Source organism: Sinocyclocheilus rhinocerous, unplaced genomic scaffold (assembly GCF_001515625.1).
Source record: "Sinocyclocheilus rhinocerous isolate Xijiao unplaced genomic scaffold, SAMN03320098_v1.1 scaffold938, whole genome shotgun sequence".
Lineage (NCBI taxonomy): Eukaryota > Metazoa > Chordata > Actinopteri > Cypriniformes > Cyprinidae > Sinocyclocheilus > Sinocyclocheilus rhinocerous.
Window position 1 is genome coordinate 1,405,649 of NW_015665007.1, and position 25,381 is coordinate 1,431,029.

General features: G+C 37.9%; 1 pseudogene; it reads left to right on the top strand.

Annotated features, from left to right (window-relative positions):
• Nucleotides 1-21,785, top strand: part of LOC107730818 (multiple epidermal growth factor-like domains protein 6) — a 65,115-nt pseudogene extending 43,330 nt beyond the window's left edge.
• Nucleotides 21,786-25,381: the final 3,596 nt, after the last annotated feature.

Consider the following 25,381-nt stretch of genomic DNA (forward strand, 5'->3'; position numbering starts at 1 on the left):
TCATCAGTGGGAATGGAACGGGACTTTCCAGGAGGGATTTTCTTAGCCTCCTCGAAAATGCCGGCTCGGAGCGACTCACAAACATGCCACTGGTTACGTTCCCTATGTTTAATGTTTACAGACGACTATAAGTAGCTGGTTCTCTATGTTCCGTGTCGGCGGATCTGCTGGCGAGGAAACAAATAAATAAGCAAGCGAATCAAAGCGATTGGCTTATTGTTTTCCCAATCTAAATTACCCAAAGAAACATGATTGCTCTTTTGCTGCGCTGCCAAATCAGACCCACTTTGCCATTGCACTAATGATCTAGAGCTTAAGTAAACTAGTGTGTGTGTGTTTGTGCATGTGTGTATGGCTGTTTGTGATCGAGCGATCGCATGTGTGGCTAGCTCTTTAAATGCATTTTGAGGGATGAGAGGGCCTGTGCTAAATGTAGTAATTGAGGAATTCAGAGTTTATTTGAAAATAATGCCATCTGTGCTCTTGTTGTTACTGGAAGTTTCCGTCTGGAGCAGGACATAGTTAATAGATAAAACAATGAGGTGTTCTGCTTGAGGGAAGAAGGCCTGCTGAATGTTTGTCCTGGTACAGTGTAACAATGAACACACATCCTGACATGAAAAACAGTACCATCTTAATGCTATTTGGATGGAGTTACAATTATTAGCATAGAATTAACGGGAATTCATGCACTGATTTAGATGGGATTTGGGATCTCTGAAGAGTTTCTGTTGTCTGGATGTGGAATATATGTGGTATAAATTAATTTGGGTGAGAATCATATCTGATGCTTCTGTATTTAACCCAGAAAGTTGGCAAAAAGGTATAAATATGTAACAAAGGTGCACCAAGCAGAGATGAATTTAGCTTTATGATATCTGACAGGTCAAAATGAATGAGAAAAAAAGCGTTAAATTCACAAAACGCAAAAAAAGACAATAAAGAATGTTATGATTTCTAGTTCAGTTTTGACCTTCATTCATCAAAGAATTCTGAAAAAAAAATAACAGTTTACAAATATTAAGCAGCACAACTGTTTTCAACATTGATAACGCTTCTGAAAATTCAGCTTTGCTATCACAGGAATAAATTACATTTTAAAATATATTAAAATAGAAAACAGTCATTTTATAATATTTTACAATATTACTGTTTTTACTGTATTTTTGATCAAATAAATGCAGCCTTGGCGTTTATTAATGTTTATGAATTTCTTTCATTTCTAATAAATCTTACCAACCCCAGACTTTGGTAGTGCATACCCATGAAACACAAATGTACCATCCACAAGTAAGATTGGTCCTGTTCAAATAGGGCTTTTCTGTACTTATGGACATGAATTGTTGCTGTATCTTTTTTTTAAATTTTTTCGGCCATGTACTGTAGCTCAGGATAAAATAAATAAATTCACTAAGCTCACCAGGCCACAACTTCTTTTTTTCTGTACGGAATAAGTATGGTTTCAGGCTAAAATTAGATATCCAGTGGAAATTAAGTGTTGACAGTATAATTTAGTGCTGGATGAGGATTAATCGGTGCTTGGTAAACCATCCTCATGTGGTCCAAATTGAAGACAGATCCATGCGCCTTGCTGAAACACAGAGTGTACAGATACAGCCAAGACAACCTGCGTGAATTGCTACGTAATGGAGCAAAACAATACTTCTCATATTTATGCACAGATATTAAGCATTTTTGTTATGACAAATTATTGCTGTTAAATGTGAAATTGTCCTCTGTGCAGCATGTCCTAGGGGGCGCTATGGAGCGCAGTGTCAGAGTTTTTGTATATGTGCGAATGGAGGCGTGTGTGACCCTGTGAATGGGACATGTAGATGTAGATGTGGGTTGGGCTGGACCGGGCAACACTGTGAAAAAGGTAAACAAGTACACAAATTTAACATTTTGTATCCATGCAGTTTTTCTAAAGAAGACAACCATAATGACTTGCATCCAAACACAACCAGAAATTAAATTAATGCTCAAATTTTCATACTTTTAATTCGCTATGATTTTAATTTTGGCGCAGGATGATTAATGTATCTGAATACTTTTGTATGCTTGTGATAGTTTGTGTCCCAGGCCACTATGGTGTGAACTGTGAGCAGGAGTGTGTGTGTCAGAATAATGGTACATGTGATCGCTTTACGGGATGCTGCTCTTGTCTGTCTGGATACTACGGTCCTGCCTGCCAACACCGTGAGTGACAGGCTTATCATCTTTACTGTTAGACTGTGTAATGTTTGCTGCAAAAAATATATATATGATATGATGATATGATAAATGATATGATGAAAATGATGAAATGGTTCCATATCTCAGAATGCCCCGTTGGCTTTTTTGGTGAGCTCTGTGCTCAATCATGTGACTGTAAACATGGGCACCTGTGTGATCACGTGACCGGACAGTGCTTGTGTCCTCCAGGTTACCAGGGTGACAAGTGCGAAAAACGTAAGTCATCTCGATTTTAAAACAACATCTACATCATCAGCATGAAATTATACTTTATATTTTAATTATAGAATTATAGCAGTAATTAATTACTTACTTTCTTAAGTGGAACACAAAGGTGATTTTTGTTTTGGTGACTTTTCTCAATATAATGAAAATGAATGAAATTGTCCTCTGTGCAGCATGTCCTAGGGGGCGCTATGGAGCGCAGTGTCAAGAGTTTTTGTATATGTGCGAATGGAGGCGTGTGTGACCCTGTGAATGGGACATGTAGATGTGGGTTGGGCTGGACCGGGCAACACTGTGAAAAAGGTAAACAAGTACACAAATTTAACATTTTGTATCCATGCAGTTTTTCTAAAGAAGACAACCATAATGACTTGCATCCAAACACAACCAGAAATTAAATTAATGCTCAAATTTTCATACTTTTAATTCGCTATGATTTTAATTTTGGCGCAGGATGATTAATGTATCTGAATACTTTTGTATGCTTGTGATAGTTTGTGTCCCAGGCCACTATGGTGTGAACTGTGAGCAGGAGTGTGTGTGTCAGAATAATGGTACATGTGATCGCTTTACGGGATGCTGCTCTTGTCTGTCTGGATACTACGGTCCTGCCTGCCAACACCGTGAGTGACAGGCTTATCATCTTTACTGTTAGACTGTGTAATGTTTGCTGCAAAAAATATATATATGATATGATGATATGATAAATGATATGATGAAAATGATGAAATGGTTCCATATCTCAGAATGCCCCGCTGTCTTTTTTGGTGAGCTCTGTGCTCAATCATGTGACTGTAAACATGGGCACCTGTGTGATCACGTGACCGGACAGTGCTTGTGTCCTCCAGGTTACCAGGGTGACAAGTGCGAAAAACGTAAGTCATCTCGATTTTAAAACAACATCTACATCATCAGCATGAAATTATACTTTATATTTTAATTATAGAATTATAGCAGTAATTAATTACTTACTTTCTTAAGTGGAACACAAAGGTGATTTTTGTTTTGGTGACTTTTCTCAATATAATGAAAATGAAAACCACTATAAACGTATTATAAAACTATATTACAAGTTGTCTGAACCCATACAATATAGATGAAAAAGAGACTGCAATTATGCCGTCATTGTGTGAAAATCTTGACATTCATTTTCTAGCTCATGTTCACGAGAACCTCTTTTGTGAACAAATCATTAATTCGACTCAAATCTTTTAAATGAATCAGTTGATCACAAGTTCACAAAAGCAGCCTGAATGATTCATTCATGAATTGGACTGATTCAGTTCTCTGTTTTGACTCGCTGACTCAGTGATTAACACTTCACTGGAAAGGACGATTATTATTGAGTAATGACTTAAATAAGGCTTGTTTGTCATGCAGAGCTACTGTGTAACTTTAGAAGATGTATGATTCTCATGGACTGCTTTGCTTTTGTGTCATTTCCTAAGCTTTAAGCTTCAGTTGAAAGCTTGAAATCTCACTGGACAGCAAAGAGAGTATGAATATGTCATTTTGATGGTTTCTCTGAATGTGTGTGTGTAACAGGTTGTGATGCTGGGCGTTTTGGACGTGATTGTGCAGAACTCTGTGAGTGTGATGGGATGCCCTGTGATCCGACCACTGGACATTGTCTCTGTCCACCCGGAAAGACAGGAAAACGCTGTGAGAAAGGTACACACACACCTTACACATCTTATGCTAACTCTCACTAAACCTGCTTCGAACTTTCAAACCTTCATCTTCTCTCTCTCAGATTGTGACATTAGGTTTTATGGTCCAGGCTGTTCTTTCCCATGTCAGTGTGCACACGGAGGCCAGTGTGACCAGCGCACAGGTCACTGCTCTTGTCCTCTCACCTGGCTGGGACCCAACTGTGAAGAAGGTGAGGGTTTGCAAGTGTGTGGGTTTACAAATTTGTCCCCAGAAGTTAGCTAAATGTGATAACTAAATATAATAAACTCTTAAACTTATGGTTGTTGAACTGACATGTTAATTCAATAATTAGAGTGTAAATCATATTAATAATACACATACATATTATTGTATAAATTTAATACAATTAGTCATGTCCCTTAGTCCACATGTAAATTCATAATTTCTCATAATGCAATTGATAGAAATACTGAAATTAAATTAAAAAAAATTGTTATTCTAAAATTGTCCCCAGAAGTTAGCTAAATCTGAAAACATCCTCCAATATAAAAATTAGGGCTGATAATTTCACGTTAATTTAATGAGTGAATGAATAAGGTGTGTGTATATAAATAATATTAATATTTTACTACTAATAATAATATAAATTAATGCAATTAATCACGCCTCTTAGTCAATATGTAAATTTATAATTTCACATCATGTATTCGAATAAAATTAAAATAATGTAAATTATATATATATATATATATTTTTTTTTTTTTACAAAATTGTCCCCAGAAGTTAGCTAAATCTGATAAAACATCCTCTAATATAAAAATGAGTGCTGCTGATTTAACATGTTAAACAAACAAACAAACAAGTGATATATATATAAATAATAATAATAATACATGCATATTCTTTAAATACAGATGTATTTCAAATATTTCAATAAAGTACATAATATTTTTCAGACTAAAATGTAAAAAAACTTTTTTACGGTTACGGTTTGGCTTAATCTGTAGTGCTAATATATAATAATTAGCTGTAAATAAAAACAGTGCAAGTGTATGGTATGTCTTCATTTAGCTAAGTTAATGTGTGTGTGAGCGTCAGCTGTATGGTCTCAAACTCGAACCGCTCACGCTGTTTCTTTCACATTCTTTTATCTCTCACCATCTCAGCGTCTTTCTTTCCCTAAATTCTACTTCTCTTTTTATTCCTGTCAGTCACGACACAAACCCGAGCATTTCAGCTCAAAGCATTAGTTGAGAGTGTGTGTGACAGCATGCGTGTGAGGCTCAGTGTGTGTGTGTGTGTGTGTGTGTGTGATGGACCCCTGAGCTGTTAAGGGCCTCCTGTCTGTCTGTGTAACGGCGCCTCTCTCTGACAGTGATTTTAAGTGAATCACAGCAGGACACTTCACAATGTGTGTGTGAGCTTTGTGAAGGAGCATATGACAGTGTGTGCGAGTGTGTCACAATGGGTTTTACTGTACATAGTCCATCCACACAATCTCTAAACCTGTACATCCCCTAAAAAGACAAATAGTTCTTTCACATTTCACATCTTGTTTTTGAGAGTGTTAGGGTATGTTCTCATCTTCACTTCCTCTTATAACGTTATAACTTTATTATTATTTTATATTCTAAAATAATATTTTCATCGAGGAATTTATTAACTGCACATTTTGTGATCGATCACCCAATAGAGGTAAAATGGCCATCCCCATTTTAGCATACTGGAGGTGGAAATATTAGTGAAAAATACAGAAATAAATTAATATGGAATGAAAAAAAAAAACTGTTTAAATACAGAAATAATTACTTTAATAAGAAATAATTTATTATTATTATTAATGAATACATTAGCAAATTAATAAATCTATGATTAATTTGTCTAGAAATTAAAATACAGTTTTTCATTGAATTATTTATTTTTATGTACAGTATCCACATTTATTATTCACATTTCCTCCTTTATTTTATACAGTATTCATATTTATTTATTTGTCCTTCACATATCCTCATTTATTTTTCACATTTATATTTAGTCATTTATTTAATTAATGTATTATACATATTAATTAATTAATTTATCACTCACATTTCCCATTTCAACTATGATGTAAGAAACTGGGGGCTTAAAGAGTGTGCAAATCTTAAAATGGAGTACATAGAAGAATGTTTTTGAATATATGTGCTGTATATATTATTGTTTTTTATTATTATTAACAATAATTTTATTAAACGAAAAGAATCATGGCTGAAAGGATTGCAGGGACTCACAATATGGAAAATCCTCTTGTAAGTTATTACTTAAAAAAAAAAAAAACAGTGATGCAAAACAAATCAAAGCCAGTCAATACGTGTTACAATAATCTCTCTTTCTCTGTCTCTCTCAGGTGTTTCTGTAAATTATGTGTCTTCCAAATTACAGAAGAGGCGACGGCGTGTTTCTCACTCCTAGTCCTGATGCAGAGACCCAAACACACACACACACACACTCCTTACATCCCAGCAGAAGGCAAGTGGCAAGAGTGTGTGAGGATGTATGTGACTTGTTATTATGGGTTTTTCCCACAGACGAGCAAGCCACAGGAGAATTAATATGAGGAAGCAATGCCGAAAAACACAGACACGCACAAACATCCCCTCTGGATGCACACAAGACCACTGACAGGCTGTCAATGAGTGTGTGAGTATATGTATTTGGTGAAGTGTCTTTGGTGAAGGGACACACTGTGGCTATGAACGAGTGTTTTAATGTGAATATCACACATAACATGGTGGACTAGTTTGATGTGACTTAAAGGAGACATATTATGCCTCTTTTTACAATATGTAATACATGTCTCTGGTGTTCCTAGAATGTATCTGTGACGTTTCAGCTCAAAATACTACCTATTTGGAGTGGAAGCAGAAACGCGCTGTTTTTCGGGCCTGTCTCTTTAAATGCAAATGAGCTGCTGCTCACTGACTCCTTTTCCAGAATAGAGCTGCGCCTTTACAGCTCGTACCTGCTAAAAAACATCTGTTTTGGTTCTGATTATCATGTTTATCTCGCTGAAATCATGCGTTTTAAACCATATGAGTTTAAACTTCTGATATAACACACAAGTTTAGGTTAAAAACACACGAGTTACAAAAACAGTCGATTATGTCTGTGAAATTAAACAGCTGTGTGGCAGCAGCAATATACATTAAATAAATCTCTCTCTTGTCTCCTCTGAGGCTGGGACTGTAAATAGTGTTCTGTGCTCGTCTGTGCAGCCAATGACAGAACAGTTAGCATGTTTTGCTCAACCATTCGCCATGGCATTAGAACGAGTACACCTTTGTCGCTTGAGAAAACACAATAACGGTGCCGTGGTTGGAAACCTACAGATTAAGGGGCAGTAATATTATAATGAGATCCCTTTGCCACGTCACCAAGGGAGCGAAATCTGACGCACTCGTTTTCTCAGATGCTTGCAGAAAAAGGCTTGGAAAAACAAAGTTACTGGGTTAATCTTTTTCACGTTTCCTTGGTTGGTAGATGCACTGGGGACCTGATTGTAGCACTTAAAACCTGGAAAAGTCAGATTTTCATGATATGTCACCTTTAAAAACGCTTGTTTTGGGAGCTCTGTGTGTGCATAAACTTGCTGTTTCTTAGAAGTCCCACATCAGACAGTCAAACCAAACCATCCGATCAGCCAAACGCCCACCGAGCCACAAAGCCAGACAGAACTTCTCTATTATGGGATCAGAGTGAAGCCTCAATCGCTCATTTCTATAGTACATACCACAAATACACCACTAAAGTGGCACATCAGAATACAGCAACACTCAGTGGGGTTTCTGCCTTCCATACATGCCATACACAATCTAAAACTTACCTTGTAAACGTACACCAACACTAAATTTAACGTTTTTGTTTTTTTTATGACAATGTCTATAAAGTCCTCTTTTATGGTACTTTTTTTTAAAGTAATATGTAGCATGAATCTGGAGTGTTTGTGCTATAGATATCCTATTTAAATCCATCTGGTTGGTTCGAGTGAGTGTGATGTATGTCCTGCGATACGATTCCTGTGACAGCCTAACTGTAAATATTCACAGTATTGTCACCCATCATCGTGCCATCTGAGGTAAATTGTTAAAGCGGAGCTGTCTGACAGGATTTAGAAACAATCTGATGCTTGTAAACAGAACGGACAGTTCCTCCAAAAGACGTCTTACAAGCCAAACACTCCTAATCTTTATAAATGACGGTGGTTAGCAATCAATCAACAGTCTTTTACTGTAAAAAAATGCTGTAAAAAGGGTTTGATTCCTCTGTTCTGCCTTTGTTCCTCTCAGGATGTTATCAAAGTAAAGTAAAATTTCACTGTACATTGGAAAGATGTATCGGTGCTTAAAATTTTTATTAAATATGTTTGTACAGAAAACATTTGATGTTGTTTTCGTAATTAGTTTTTATGTTTTAATAGTACTTTAAAGCTTTACACGGCAAAAATTATTTTCTTAGTATTTTTGTTTTGTTTCCCACTTCCCAGTAAAAATATCTAAACATTCTTAGATCAACCGTATTAGTATTAGTCAAGTATTGTTAAATCGTCTTCAGTTGGTTTAAAATGCGGCTGCTAGGCTTTTAACAGGTACTCGTAATTTTAACATCACTTCAGTGGTTGCTAGTGCAGTACAGAATTGATTTTAAACTATTGATTGTTGTAGATAAAGCATTGCATAATTTGGCCCCACCTTATTTAGTGGATCTCCTTCATATACAGTATGTGACCCTGGACCACAAAACCAGTCATAAGTGTCAATTTTTCGAAATTGAGATTTATACATCATCTGAAAGCTGAATAAATAAGTTTTCCATCGATGTATGTTTGTTAGGATAGGACAATATTTGGCCGAGATACAACTATTTGAAAATCTGGAATCTGAGGGTGCAAAAAAAATCAAAATATTGAGAAAATCACCTTTAAAGTTGTCCAAATGAAGTTCTTAGCAATGCATATTACTAATCAAAAATGATATATTTACGGTAGGAAATTTACAAAATATCTTCATGGAACATGATCTTTACTTAATATCCTAATGATTTTTGGCATAAAAGAAAAATCTATAATTTTGACCCATACAATGTATTTTTGGCTATTGCTACAAATATACCCCAGCGACTTAAGACTGGTTTTGTGCTCCAGGGTCACATATACAAACCACCCAGATCTCTCGGATCAGCAAATCAGATGATCCTAGACATTTCAAGGACTAGATTGAAATTGAGTGGTGACCGGGCGTTTGCAGTAGCAGCTCCGAAGCGCTGGAATAAGCTACCTCTACATTTCAGACTGGCTCCGCTTTTAGGTTATTTTAAACGAAAATTTAAAGTGCATTTACTTGAATTAGCGTTTGGTTCTGCAGACTAATTAGCAAGAGGCTTTTTTTTTTTTTTTTACATTTGTTGTTGGTCATTGTTTGTCTGAAAGTAAATATTGTGTAATTTTTATTTAGATATTGTACAGCACATTGGTCAACTTTATGTTGTCTTAATTGCGCTTTATAAACAAACAAACAAACAAGATCAAGACACATTTATTTGAGAAGCAAAATGACATGTTTCCTGAAAACATATCAAAATTAAAACTTTGAAACCAGAAAAAAAATCTGCCAATACGGTGAAAAAATAATCTTATTTTTGCTTTTAATTAAGTTGTTTTTAATGTTTTCTTAAAAATGTATAAAATTTAAGAGTTTTTGCTTAAACAAGAACAAATCTGCAAATAAGTGAATAGTAAATAGTCTTGAATTTTTCCCTTTGAATTAAGTTTATTAATTTAAAATAATATTTGTAATGTTTCTGAAAATGTATAAAAATTAAGAGCGATTTAGCTTAAAACGAGAAAAATATCTGAAAAATAAACAAGATTTTTCTTACCCATTGAAAGATAATGTTTCTTGTTTTAAAGGTCCCATGGCATGAAAATTTCACTTTATGAGGTTTTTTAACATTAATATGAGTTCCCCTAGCCTGCCTATGGTCCCCCAGTGGCTAGAAATGGCGATAGGTGTAAACCGAGCCCTGGGTATCCTGCTTTGCCTTTGAGAAAATGAAAGCTCAGATGGCCCAATCTGGAATCTTCCCTTTATGTCGTCATACGGGGAAAGGTTACCTCCCCTTTCTCTGCTTTGCCCGCCCAGAGAATTTGGCCCGCCCATGAGAAAATGAGCTACTACCGTGCGAGGCGAGCGCAATATTTTTTTTTCCTCGAGAGACATCATGGCTTGCAAACGAGCGAAGCATGGCAGTTGCCCCGCCTCTCTCCTCCTCATTAGCATTTAAAGCTACAGACACAGAAATGGCACGTCCTAAGGAAAGCTCATTGTGGGACTGGCTCGTAGTGGCTGAAATTCTGCACCAAGGCTGAATTTCGGGAAAGAGACTTCAGATACAGTACTAGGGACCACTTAGGCCTATATAAAAGCATCCAAAAAGCAGCATGTCATGGGACCTTTAAGCATAAATCCTTGATTAAAAAATAGTTGTTTTTTTTTCCAAAAAAACCAAATGTTTCTCAAGTAAATGTATCTGGTGTGTGTGGATATATGTGACCCTGGAGCACAAAACCAGTCTTAATCGCTGGGGTATATTTGTAGCAATAGCCAAAAATACATTGTATGGGTCAAAATTATTGATTTTTCTTTTATGCCAAAAATCATTAGGATATTAAGTAAAGATCATGTTCCATGAAGATATTTTGTAAAATTCCTACTGTAAATATATTAAAACCTCATTTTTGATTAGTAATGATTAGTTTTTGATTAGTTCTTAAAGTGCTAAGAACTTCATTTGGACAACTTTAAAGGCGATTTTCTCAATATTTTGATTTTTTTGCACCCTCAGATTCCAGATTTTCAAATAGTTGTATCTCGACCAAATATTGTCCTATCCTAACAAGCTTATTTATTCAACTTTCAGATGATGTATAAATCTCAATTTCGAAAAATTGACCCTTATGACTGGTTTTGTGGTCCAGGGTCACACACACACACACACACACACACACACACATATATATATATATATTTATTTATTTATTTTTTTCAGTGTACAGATTTTTCATTTAAAGATCTAAACATCAGTGTACAGGTTGCACGTGCTATTATTTTTGATCACCCGAGTGAAACATGTTATTTGTAGGACACGGATATGTAGGTAGAGGGTAGTGGGACATTGTGTATAGCATGTTCCTCTGCACCTCTCAGATGGGAGGGTCAAACGTATCAGAGGTCACCTGCCTACACCTGTCAGCCCACCTGAGTGGAACAGGCCCTCTACATGCATGTGTGTGTGTAAGTGTTTGTCTTTGTCACCGGCACCATTGCTGTAGCATTTCTCAAGTGCAGTAGACCGTCACTGCAGGTGGGAGAGCCAGGCTGGGACCCCTGTGCCCTGACACGCACTGCCTGGCGTGAGTGATGGAAGCTGGGGGGGCTGTCTGTGGACAGAGCCCTCGAGTCTGATGGATTAGAGGTGGCTCCGCTGGCCACACTGTGTTGTGACAGCCTACAGATGTTCTCCAATAATGTTTATCAGTCTGTGCCTCCAGCAATGGATGACACACACCTGTTTCCAGTCAAACAGGGCTCTAGAGGCCATCCATCCACACACACACCTGAGTCTAGTCAAACAGACCTCCGTATCCCATCCATTCAGTACGGTCTAGGTGGCCGTGATACGGTACACCAGCTTTGATCAGTGGACAGGTGGCACATATACAGACAATCGACTGGACAAAGGTCCATCTTTTCTCTCAAGGTCGCTAGGGCTGTCCACCTTATTTTGCAATGGGGAAGTTTGCAGACTTCAGATTCATTAGCCGCTATTGGTAAATAACTAGTGCAATAAATGGTAACACTTTTATTTTATTGTTTATAATTACAATAATAAATTATTATAAACTGGTATATGATAACAAATACCAGTTAGTATGGAAGCCCATTTTGCACGGAATAAAAACATTTAAATTAATTGTCTTTTTTATTAACTTTTTTTTCTTGCAATTGTGACTTTACGCCTCACAGAATTGTTTCTCACAATTCTGAGAAAAGAATTGCAAGATATGAACTCGGAATATAAACTCGCAATTCTAATTGCAAGATATAAACTCACCATTACAAGAAAAAAGTCAGAATTGCAAGATATAAATTCAGAATACTGACTTCTATGTCTCGCAATTCTGTTTAAATCTCGAAATTCTGACTTTTTCCACCTCTGAATTCATCTCGCAATTTTGTTTCCACCACGGAATAAAAATAGAAGAACTTCTTATCTCACAATTCTGAGTTTATATCTCCAAGTTTGAGTTTATATCGCACCCAGATAGCACACATACGTCTGCAAGATGTCAGTTAAAGATCGCTTCATCTGGAAATCATACAAACATCTGATAGACGTCTTTGAGATGTTTTAAATACATTCCAAATCATAAACATCTTAAAGACATTTTCTAAACGTCTATTTGACATCTGATAGGAAACGTCCTATAGATGTATTGCAGATGAGAACACTCTAAAAAAATAGGTCTTGCAGATGTAAATGCAGACGTTAAATAGACGTCACCGTGATGTACGTGAGCTATCAGGGCGAGATGGTCCTCACTGCAGAACACAAGATCCAGGGGGCGTGGTTGGATCCAGATCCAACTCCTCCCACCTTACATATATCTAAACCTACCCGTCTCCACCCCCGATCCCTAAACCCACCCATCTCCACCCCCTAGATGTGGATCCAACCACGCCCACGTGTTCTGCAGTGAGGGGCTACTGATCAGGGCACAATTCTCTTTTGTTTAATTTTTTATTCTGTGGAGGAAATGGGCTACTATAAGTTTGCAATGTCAAGCAGCATAATGGACAGTTTTTGTGCAGCTAATATTAACTGGAAGAGGATGACACCAGAATGGCCACGCCCGCTTTTAGTTAAGAATAGAGTGGATAAGACACAAAGCCCACAGACTTCTTATTTAGCTGTTGCTTGTTGCATTTTCACAGTTCTGTAGTCTTGGGGGAAATGTCAAAGAGGCGAATGTAATTTTGCTGGGACGGCGTTAAGACAGATTTAGTTTTACTACCATGGCCTCGGTGCCTGCAGTCACCAATCTGTGCATTCAATAAAAAGTATAATTAAACTGAGGCATGCAGATAAATATGAACTGTGGGCTATTTAAAATATCTTCTTAAAATTACTTATCTTGCAAAATGGGGTTGGCACCGGTGGTTTGTTAGACACGACCAGGCATAAAACATGCAGCATTAGTTTATCTGTGTTTTACGGTGGCCGAGAGGGCTCAACGCGCTGCAAATGAAAAACGCATGCAAATAGAAAAAAACACCTGCAAATAAAAAAACCCATCTTCATCAATTTGACAACACACATGCTGCAAATGCTCACAACACAACCAAATTAAGAAACACGCTGCAAATACTCACAACACAACCAAATAAAGAAATGCACTGCAAAAACAGAAATTCGCTGCAAATACTCACAACACAAACAAATAAAGAAATGCACTGCAAAAACTGAAACGCGCTGCAAATACTCACAACACAAACAAATAAAGAAATGCACTGCAAAAACTGAAACGCGCTGCAAATACTCACAACACAAACAAATAAAGAAATGCACTGCAAAAACTGAAACGCGCTGCAAATACTCACAACACAAACAAATAAAGAAACGCGCTGCAAATAGACACAGACCACATCGAAAATGTTTAAGGGAACGCAAAGTGACTAACACGGCTGGGACATGCACTGTCTACTCTAAAAGGTGAGATTTTTGTTTATTTTAACACCCTGATCATATTCATTAGCTTTTTTTTTGTGGATATTATTAGCCTAAATAAGCTGAGGAAATACACAATTACTGTAACTGTAAAAGGTTATGTAAGCTGGCTAACTTACTTTTACAACTTGCCTTACAAAAATGAACCATAGCCTACTATTAAAATTAATTAATTAATAAATACATTTATATATAAGAAAAATTAAAACAAAAAAATGGTTACTGTAACCATGCACAAATTAACCATGGATTTACTACACTAACCATAGTTTTAACCATGGTATTTGTACAACTGGTTATACAAATGGTAATCAATACGCCAAAAAAACATGGTTAATTTTCATTTTGTTGTGATGTGTGCTACTTGCGTGCTTCTGCATTTGGATGTGTTGTGAGTATTTGCAGCGCTGTTTCTTTATTTGTTTGTGTTGTGGGTATCTGCAGCACGTTTCTGTTTTTGCAGTGCATTTCTTTATTTGCTTGTGTTGTGAGTATTTGCAGTGTGTTTCTTTGTTTGTGTTGTATTTGCAGCGCTTTTCTTTGTGTTGTATTTGCAGCGCGTTTCTTTATTTGCTTGTGTTGTGAGTATTTGCTGTGCATTTCTTTGTGTTGTGGGGGGTATTTGCAGCTTTTTTGCAGAGCCTTTCTTTATTTGTTTGTGTTGTGGGGGTATTTGCAGCTTTTTTGCAGAGCCTTTCTTTATTTGTGAGTATTTGCAGCGCGTTTCTTTGTTTGTGTTGTGAGTATTTGGAGCGCGTTTCTTTGTTTGTGTTGTGAGTATTTGTAGCGCATTTCTGTTTTTGCTTGTGTTGTGAGTATTTGCAACGCGTTTCTTTATTTGTTTGTGTTGTTGGGGGTATTTGCAGTGCATTTCTGTTTTTGCAGAGCCTTTCTTTATTTGTTTGTGTTGTGAGTATTTGCAGCGTGTTTTTGTATTTGGTTGTGTTGCAAGTATTTGCAGCACATGTTCTGTCAAACTGATGAAGATGTTTTCTTGATTTGCTGGTGCTTTTTCTATTTGCATGTGTTTTCTGAAGTTGCAGCCCGTTGAGCTCTCTCATTTGGTTGTGTTGCAAGTATTTGCAGCACATGTTCTGTCAAACTGATGAAGATGTTTTCTTGATTTGCTGGTGCTTTTTCTATTTGCATGTGTTTTCTGAAGTTGCAGCCCGTTGAGCTCTCTCGGCCACCGTAGTGTTTGCTTTAAAGGGGTCATATGATGCTGCTAAAAAGAACATTATTTGGTGTAATGAAATGTGTTTATGCGGTTTAAGGTTAAAAAAACACATTATTTTCCACATACTGTACATTATTGTTTATCCTCTATGCCCCGCCTTTCTGAAACGCGTCGATTTTTACAAAGCTCATCGGTCTGAAAAAGAGAGGTGTGCTGTGATTGGCCAGCTATCCAGTGCATTGTGATTGGCCGAATACCTCAAGCGTGAGACGGAAATGTTACGCCCCTCACCATACTGTGATGGTGGATTTGAGACTTTAGTCTTTGCAACTTTACAGATCTTCTTTATGCACCAAGAGCTTGTAACACTCCAAAGAGAAAGAAAAAATTGAAATCGCATCATATGACCCCTTTAATGAATATGTTTTTGTGCATGCACATTATACAATTACACAACCCAGGCATGACACCGATAGGTTTAATAAGCGAAGACAAGCTTCGTGTTTTGAAAGACAGCCAGATCAGTGGTTTGTCATGAAAGAACCCATTGGAGAGGTCAGATGCGATATGACGGGAACTTTAGCACGGAAATTACGCGTACAGCGCCAGCGAAGCGACGCTATCACCGCGCTGTCTTTTCGCACGCTCTTCTCTCTCGGCGCTCACTCCGTTCCCGGAGGGCCGTGACTTTTTGAACCGGCGATAAAATTGAAGAGAGCCTGAGGAAAATCAACTCAATGGGGTCTCGCACCATTTGGGCCACTTCTTGGACAGAAACAACAAATCATTAAATGGCAAAGTGCTGCTCTGGAGATGAGTATCAGCAAACTCCCACACTTACCCGTCTGTGAACGCATCTCGGAGGGTGTAAAAACCTCATCTGTTTGTGTACTTGTTGCACTTTAGTTTAAATAGATGATTAGATTAACCTTTGCAACTCTTGGGGAATGGGGAATTTGGGGACTGAAAGAAATGTCTTGGAAAATTTGACTTAACACTACTTAATAGAGTAAAAGAAAGTTTACGGGACTACTACAACAACATTGATCCCTCACGGCCTCGTTTTCATTAGCGAAAAAATAAAAGGACGTGACAGAACTGGCCGCTAAAGGTCTGGGATACCGAGTAATTTCCATAATGTTCAGTTCCCTTAATGATTCTAGAAATATACTAGGCCTACTTAGATGTTATTTTCCTTTTTCAGTTAAGGATCCAGAATCGTTAAATAACTATTTTTGTCCCTATTTGACACTCTACTAGACTCAGCTCAACGGATAGAGATGTGACGCATGCAAGTAGACCAACAGGAACTCCCTGTGAACGCCACATTAGACACTGGAAATCCCCTCGTTTCAGTGAAGGAAAAAAATCAACACACAGCATCTCTGTGTATACGTAAAGAGCACTATCATACGTTTTTTATTTGAACAGGACCCCGTCATTAATCTAAATTATTCAGGGATCATTTAGCAGGTTCTGGGTGAATGTCACTGAGCAGGGATTCGTGCAGTGTCAGCATGGGTCAGTGTCCAAGAGGGCCACTAGGCGGCGCCCGATGCAGTAATGGCCGGTGGTCAAGCCAGAAGCTCGGACACACTGCAGCACCTGTCGTTTTACCATCTGTTTTACCATTCATGTGGTAGGCTGGGAGAGCTAGTTGTCACAAAGTCAGTTTCTGTGAAGACAATTACATAGGCTTGTTAACATTTCCACCGTTATTGACCATGAAAAAGAAATCATTAAACATTGACTCAATAGTGGGGAAAGTTGTCATAAGGAATCAATGAAACATTTAACTTTTCAGGTAAATTTTAATCGGTAAAACGAACTCAAAACAATGACAGAGTGATGTAAAAGTTGTTATAGAAAATAACACCATTGTTTTGGCTAACAAATTTAGTGATTAATAAATTACATTTCAACACTTAAAATAGGCCTACATGACAACTTCCCCCAATAAAAATGTGCCCCGACCGCCAACCCAACATTTAAAGGTGTAAACAGACGGGGCAACTTTTTTGAGCAATGTTTCTTGGGCACTTTCCCATTGAGAGTGGGCAACAAAAATTTCTGTCTGGATACTTTCGATCGGCTGTGGGCCCTGTGTCTCACCTGGTTGCCCGTTGACCTCGACATTGCCCAGCAACATTGCTCAAAAAGTTGCCCTGTGTATCATCACCTTGAGTTCTGTATTTTAGTTGTATCTTGTCTTAATACGTTTAGTTTGATTTTATGGTGTTCATTTGTTTACCCAACAGCTTTTTACAAAATATGAAGCTACTGAATTTTTGTTTGGGCTGCATAATTGACCGAAACATTTTTTTATTCTGACGTTTTTGAGGTATTTGAAACCAACATACAAATTGTGAAAACACTAGATTCAGACCTTGTGACAACTAGCCCAGGTGTCCTGACGCACAGACTGGTTGAACTAAGTTCCTGATAATAGTGTTCAGAATGTGGTCTTACTTTGCTGGTGCTCAATCAGACAAGATTGCGATTGTGTGTTTAGATTGTTGTGGCACTGGTGGGTGTATCAGCGCATTAGCCTGTACTGAAAGGAAATGTGGCAGCTTATTTCCACAAACCAGTGAAAATATCTTGAGGGTCCAAATTATAGTAATAAAGCTATAACTATAGTCGATGAGCAACCTTTAATTTCAGTGAATCATGCACGATATCTAAGGTAAGTGGGTTTCCAAGTGCACAATTGACTTTTTATCCAATTGCAGCGTTAACGGCCCTTTACGTCAGGTCCACGGACCTCTGAGGCATTTTGAACAGTAAGCTGTCCCCCTAACACGTCTTGTCATATTAAAACCATATGCATGCCGGCATCCGCCGCTCGCACTGAGTGCCCATCAATAACGCTAATGACCCGTTTCCCGGGGGATCACAACAAATACCCGAATGAAACCGCCAGTCTTTAACGGGGTCGCCGCACCTTCCGCGGCTACGAGCTGTCACGAATCCAGCCACAGCTGCCACCGGCCTGACTTTATCAGAAACAGCGAGGGATGAAAAGAGGGTGCGATTTGCGAGAGATGTATTAAAAGAAGAAGCCTCACTGGAGGCCATAAACCTCCTGGTTCTCTGCTCTGTGACAATCTGAGCTATTACGCAACAATCATTCACTAAAGTAAAACCATCTTTTTATCTGATCTCTAGATCTACGCGTGCTGTGCAGTGAAGAACAGTAAGCCTTATTCAGTAGAACTATTCAGTTTGTAGCCCTAAAACCTTTAGCCTTGATAATTAGCGATTTTGATCCATGGGGCTTTTAAAATAGCGATTTTGGATTTAGGCTATAATGTTAAACAAGTTAATTAAAGACAGCTTTGTTATTCAACATTAAAACCACACTGTTACCTGAAACGTACATTTTTGAAATCACTGCGTTTTTCAAGTAAATTGCGAAGTTCTTAATCAATCGGTCAACAGGTATAGACTTGTTAGCGATTTAGGGGTTTTTAACTAAAAACGGAAACCATATGCTTTTTGGCCATTAATTTACAGGTCAACGGCGTTTTGGGTATAGATATTAAATAGATGCCTCATTCGACAGATCCAAGCACGTAGACACGTCCGCCATCTTGCAACGGTCAGCTTGACGTCATTCACCATAATAATCAATGAATATTCGAAGATGCCACAATCCTGCACAGCCGATGGTTGTAAAAACCGACGGGATTTAAATTCCGAAGAAAAGGGATAACTTCACACGTGAGAATGCGAGAGTGGGGCGGAACCGTAAGGACTGTGGCGTGGCATCTTCGAATATTCATTGATTATTATGGTGAATGACGTCAAGTTGATCCTTACAATATAGGAGGGCTTATGTATGTATAGCGGCCCATAGAAACAGTTGCTAATCTACTTATATATAGTCTATCTATGGTTTTTGGGGCCAGAAAATGCTAACTTTTGAAAATGGGTTTCGAAGTGCATTTTTAAAAATGGTACTGGTATTGTCTCCGTGTAAACAGATATGCAACTTTGTGAAAAAGGTGACAATAGGTAATAGGAAAAAGGAAAAAGGTAATAGGCGTGTGCCTATTATGTGTTTTGTCGTCGTCTTCTTCTTTCAGGTTTTATGGCGGTTGGCAACTCAACTTAAAAGGTGCATTACCACCACCTACTAGACTGGAGTGTGAGCAGCAGAATGACATCAAAGGAAGATAGAGATGGGGAAAGAAAAAAAAAGAAATTTATAAAAAGATTATGTGTTTCGTCAGGCCTGTGTGAATTTCTTTACAAAGTGACACCCAGTGTTGCCAAGTCTGTGGTTTTCCCGTGGAATTGGGCTACTTTAACACTGTCGCCGCAGGTTGTCGCCCAGTAACGTGATATTTAGCCCCTGGAATGTGAATTTTACCGGGGGAACAATGGCAAAAAAATTTTATTTTACCCTCCCTTTTTTTGTGATGTTATAGTTACAGCTGTGGTGGAGTATAATTCTAGTATAATTAAACTTTGTAGTTTAAGTTCTTGTTATAGCTGTCATACTTGGTGTAAATGGCCTTTAAGAATCAGCTGTGGTAAAAACACTGCCAGTCATGGCTTGTTGTAGTAGAAATCACTTTAAAGATGTTACTCTTTCTATGCCCATCGTGTATGAAAGGCCTGCAGTGCCTTCTGTACCAGCCCACCATTAAGCACAGCGGGTGCTGTTGCGTCTGGCAAGGGGGCAGGTAACAGTGCCAAGTTAATCAGGGAGAGAGTGCCAGCAGTGTCACGCCCTGCACTCAGGGGCCTTGATAGATGTCCTGACCAGGGCTGCGGTGCCACTGTGGGGTGGTGGCAGACCGTACGGGCATGTTTCAGTCGACATAAAAGAGAGGGGCCCATGTTTGAACACACATATGAGAGTGGGATGTTGTGTGTGCGGCTGTGTTGTACCCATGCCAAAAGACTCATTAGTTCATTAGATAGATCCATACACTCTGATGAGAGCGATGGGAAATTCCACCGTCAAACACAACCACTCCCTTGAGAAGGGACAAATTGTGTGTTCAGGAGGGGCTCGCCTCACACACACTCATATTGGCACAGCCGATGGTTGTAAAAACCGACGGGATTTAAATTCCGAAGAAAAGGGATAACCTCACACGTGAGAATGCGAGAGTGGGGCGGAACCGTAAGGACTGTGGCGTGGCATCTTCGAATATTCATTGATTATTATGGTGAATGACGTCAAGTTGATCCTTACAATATAGGAGGGCTTATGTATGTATAGCGGCCCATAGAAACAGTTGCTAATCTACTTATATATAGTCTATCTATGGTTTTTGGGGCCAGAAAATGCTAACTTTTGAAAATGGGTTTCGAAGTGCATTTTTAAAAATGGTACTGGTATTGTCTCCGTGTAAACAAATATGCAACTTTGTGAAAAAGGTGACAATAGGTAATAGGAAAAAGGAAAAAGGTAATAGGCGTGTGCCTATTATGTGTTTTGTCGTCGTCTTCTTCTTTCAGGTTTTATGGCGGTTGGCAACTCAACTTAAAAGGTGCATTACCACCACCTACTAGACTGGAGTGTGAGCAGCAGAATGACATCAAAGGAAGATAGAGATGGGGAAAGAAAAAAAAAGAAATTTATAAAAAGATTATGTGTTTCGTCAGGCCTGTGTGAATTTCTTTACAAAGTGACACCCAGTGTTGCCAAGTCTGTGGTTTTCCCGTGGAATTGGGCTACTTTAACACTGTCGCCGCAGGTTGTCGCCCAGTAACGTGATATTTAGCCCCTGGAATGTGAATTTTACCGGGGGAACAATGGCAAAAAAATTTTATTTTACCCTCCCTTTTTTTGTGATGTTATAGTTACAGCTGTGGTGGAGTATAATTCTAGTATAATTAAACTTTGTAGTTTAAGTTCTTGTTATAGCTGTCATCCTTGGTGTAAATGGCCTTTAAGAATCAGCTGTGGTAAAAACACTGCCAGTCATGGCTTGTTGTAGTAGAAATCACTTTAAAGATGTTACTCTTTCTATGCCCATCGTGTATGAAAGGCCTGCAGTGCCTTCTGTACCAGCCCACCATTAAGCACAGCGGGTGCTGTTGCGTCTGGCAAGGGGGCAGGTAACAGTGCCAAGTTAATCAGGGAGAGAGTGCCAGCAGTGTCACGCCCTGCACTCAGGGGCCTTGATAGATGTCCTGACCAGGGCTGCGGTGCCACTGTGGGGTGGTGGCAGACCGTACGGGCATGTTTCAGTCGACATAAAAGAGAGGGGCCCATGTTTGAACACACATATGAGAGTGGGATGTTGTGTGTGCGGCTGTGTTGTACCCATGCCAAAAGACTCATTAGTTCATTAGATAGATCCATACACTCTGATGAGAGCGATGGGAAATTCCACCGTCAAACACAACCACTCCCTTGAGAAGGGACAAATTGTGTGTTCAGGAGGGGCTCGCCTCACACACACTCATATTGACAGTATGTGAGGGTCGAGATGCTGCCCTGTAGAGGGAGACGTACAAGCCGCGGCCTGTGATCTTTGACAGACGTACACGGCAAACAGCTGGTCAGTAATGGTCCATGTTGGCCTCTTTTCCTCTTCTGTAGACCTGTTATCACCTTCACCCTACTACAGCACCCACAAACCCCTCTCCAGCTGACCTCATCAAAGTGGGACGACCTGCTGTGACCTCATCAGAGCTGGCTGACCCATGATGACCTCATCAAAGCAGGACGCCCTGTTGAGCTCAGAGACTGACGGCTTGCACTGACCAAAAGCAGGCCATCAATTATCAGTGAGTGTGACACCGCTTTTACTGTTCAAGCGCTGGTGTGTACCTTACATTTCAGTTTCCACTTAAAATAAGGGGCAGCTTTGATCTCGACAACACTTTACTGTATAATAAGTTCCCGTTAGTTAACGTTAGTCAATACATTAACTAACATTAACAATGAGCAAAACATTTGTAACAGTATTTATTCATCTTTGTTAATGGCATTTAAAAAGTACAACTGTTCATTGTTAGTTCATATTAACTAATGCAGGTCCGTTAAATTACACACACACACACACACACACATATGTACTGTGTATATATATATATATATACAGGTGCATCTCAATAAATTAGAATGTCATGGAAAAGTTCATTTATTTCAATAATTCAACTCAAATTGTGAAACTCGTGTATTAAATAAATTCAAAAGTACAAATTGGGCTCAGGTGAAGGAAAAAACAAAACAACAACAACAACAACAGATGTCTGCACACTGAAATTACACCGTTTCGACCAGTCAGGTCTTCATCCGGCACAACTTTGGAAATTCCTTTTTCCACGAAATAGTATTAACAGATACAACTTTTGGTATTAATGTATTAATAAAAGTTGAAATTAACATTAGCTAAGATTAATAAATGCTTTAGATGCATTTCTCTTATAGTTCATGTTAACTGATGTAGTTAACTGATGTTAATAAATGTAACCTTATTGTAGGGCTGGACAATAATTCAATATCAATATGTATCGCGATATAATTTTTTTCAATAACGGTGATATGATTTTTAAACACATTTCCGATATTTCGATATACATTACCAGTTTCCCATACATTGATTTATTTGTGCCGTTTGACTTCGTTTATATCATGATATCAATTTTGGCCATATCGTCCAGCCCTACCTTATTGTAGTGCTACCTTAGTCTCAAATAAATGCAGTTTTAACAAGTCACATCCTACTGTTTGAGTACTTACAAAATGCAGAAAAATGGTGAAAAATATTTTGTTGATTGATTCGACACACATTTTTCATGCTAGTTCACACTGTACAACAAACCGAACAAAATTTCTTCGTTTTTTTTTTTTTTTTAGATCAGTGTGAATCTGCGCAGCCCCTAATGGGACATGGTGATAGAAAAAATATGAGATGGGAGGAAAAATTATATTTCAATGCTTTTGCAAAACTATTGTGTTCTCCCAAGAAACTCTTCATTCACTCACAAAAGCACTGAAATATAGTTTTTCCTCTCACCTCATATTATTTCCATCATAAAAATTTTGCGAGTATGTAATGAAAGCAAACTTTCTAAGGGGATTGCAAACGTTTTGCTTGATAATGCAAAAGCATTGAAATATAATTTTACTCCAATTTCTTTCTTTTCTTTTCTAACCATCACCATGTCCTTTTAGGGGCTCCATTTAAACAAGCCTTAAATGCATAGTTCATGCAAAGAATTATAATTCTTTCATTTACTCATCCTCATGTTGTTCCAAACCTGTATTTCTTTCTATCTTCTGTGGAACACAAAAGAAGATATTTTAAAGAACAGTTTTTGTCCATACAATGAAAGTCAATGAGGTCCAAAACAACACAGTATTGACATTTATTGTATGGACAAAAAAAAAAGTGTTCTGCAGAAGAAAGAAAATCATAGAGGTTCATAACAATACAATGGTGAGTAAATGATGACAGATTTTTCATTTGTTTGGGTTGAGAGACTTGTGTAGTGACTGTTTTGTCTTTGCGTGGCAGTGTCGTCTAACCCTCATAATGCGGACAGGGATCGAGTTTATGTTGAGTGAAAATGCCAGGAAACACAAAAGAGGTCTTAACTAATTTCCCCAAGCAAATCCCACCCTGCCTCTCATCACACACAAAGCCTCGATCCCAGACAAGCAGTCATCACCCCTCTGTCCACAATGGCATCCACCCACTACAAATCAGAGAGATAGAAAGAGAATAATAGGGTGAGAAGGACAGAAGGAGAATAGATGGACTGGAAGAGAGAGTTATAAAAATGGCATCCCTCTGGAAAAAAAAGAAAGACAATCGGGAATATGATTAGGAAAGCAGGAGGGAGAATTATGAGGGTGAGAATGAGGGATTCTGACCGGGTTGGCTGGAGAAGTTGGAACCCGTTTAAACAATAAGAGAGAGACGTCAGTCGAATGTTGTTTCTCATTGAGAGTTTGAGCGATGAGCCAGGTCATCACATCTCTCCACCTCATCCATCATTTCCCTCAAACAAACGAGTGCAGCGTGCATTCTTGCCTCCCTCCTTTCCCTTTCAGCCGCTTTTCTCTCTCTCTTGCAGTCTCTCTCTGGCTGCGGGACAGTGGATCTGTGAGAGAGCGATGACCGGGGATCAGACTCGCGCTGTGTCCGTCTGGCAGTGTGTGAACCAGATTTTTATGCGTCTCGGTGTGAAATAATACAAGTGGGTGTGTGAGGGAGCAGCTATCTAGAGTTTTATTCTGTCTGTCTTTCAGAAACGTGTGTCTGCGGCGCATTGTCACTGCTTTGCAACGTCTGAGAAAATTAAGCTTACTTTTAGGACTTTTTTGTGACATCATTCAGTAGCCTACCTAATTGCAAAAATTAATTAAAATGTTTCATAATTTTTTAATGACAATGAATTGTAATAATTGTAATCATATATTGTTTTGATTTTTTACATTAAAATCGGCATAATTAAAATTTAGTACAATAAATACTACCGTAAGATATACTTACTTTTTTCATCGTCATGAAAAAAAATCTTTATACTGAAATGTAAAAAATACAAAATAAAAACATTGTGCCTGCACAATATAATTGTAATTATTAAAATAATGTGAATTTGAATTATAATATTTATGGTCATATACGGTATATATACAGTATCTGTCTGTCTTTCAGAAACATGTGTGTCTGCGGCGCATTGAGTGTCACTGCTTTGCAACGTCTGAGAAAATTAAGCTTACTTTTAGGACTTTTTTGTGACATCATTCAGTAGCCTAATGTATTGCAAAAATTAATTAAAATGTTTCATAATTTTTTAATGACAATGAATTGTAATAATTGTAATCATATATTGTTTTGATTTTTTACATTAAAATCGGCATAATTAAAATTTAGTACAATAAATACTACCGTAAGATATACTTACTTTTTTCATCGTCATGAAAAAAAATCTTTATACTGAAATGTAAAAAATACAAAATAAAAACATTGTGCCTGCACAATATAATTGTAAATTATTAAAATAATGTGAATTTGAATTATAATATTTATGGTCATATACGGTATATATACAGTATATGACCATAATATATGTGGATTAGAATCAGCAAATTAAATTTAGTACAATAATAATAATATATAAAACATTTATTCACATTACATTTTTTTTTTGTTTTAATGCCAATGCTTAATACTGCTATAATGCAAGCAATCTTTGTCCTCATTTTTTTATGCAAAATACAATTTCTATATTTTTTTCTTTTAATTTTGGGGAGAAATATGACCTTGACATTTCTTTCCCCTAGTCACC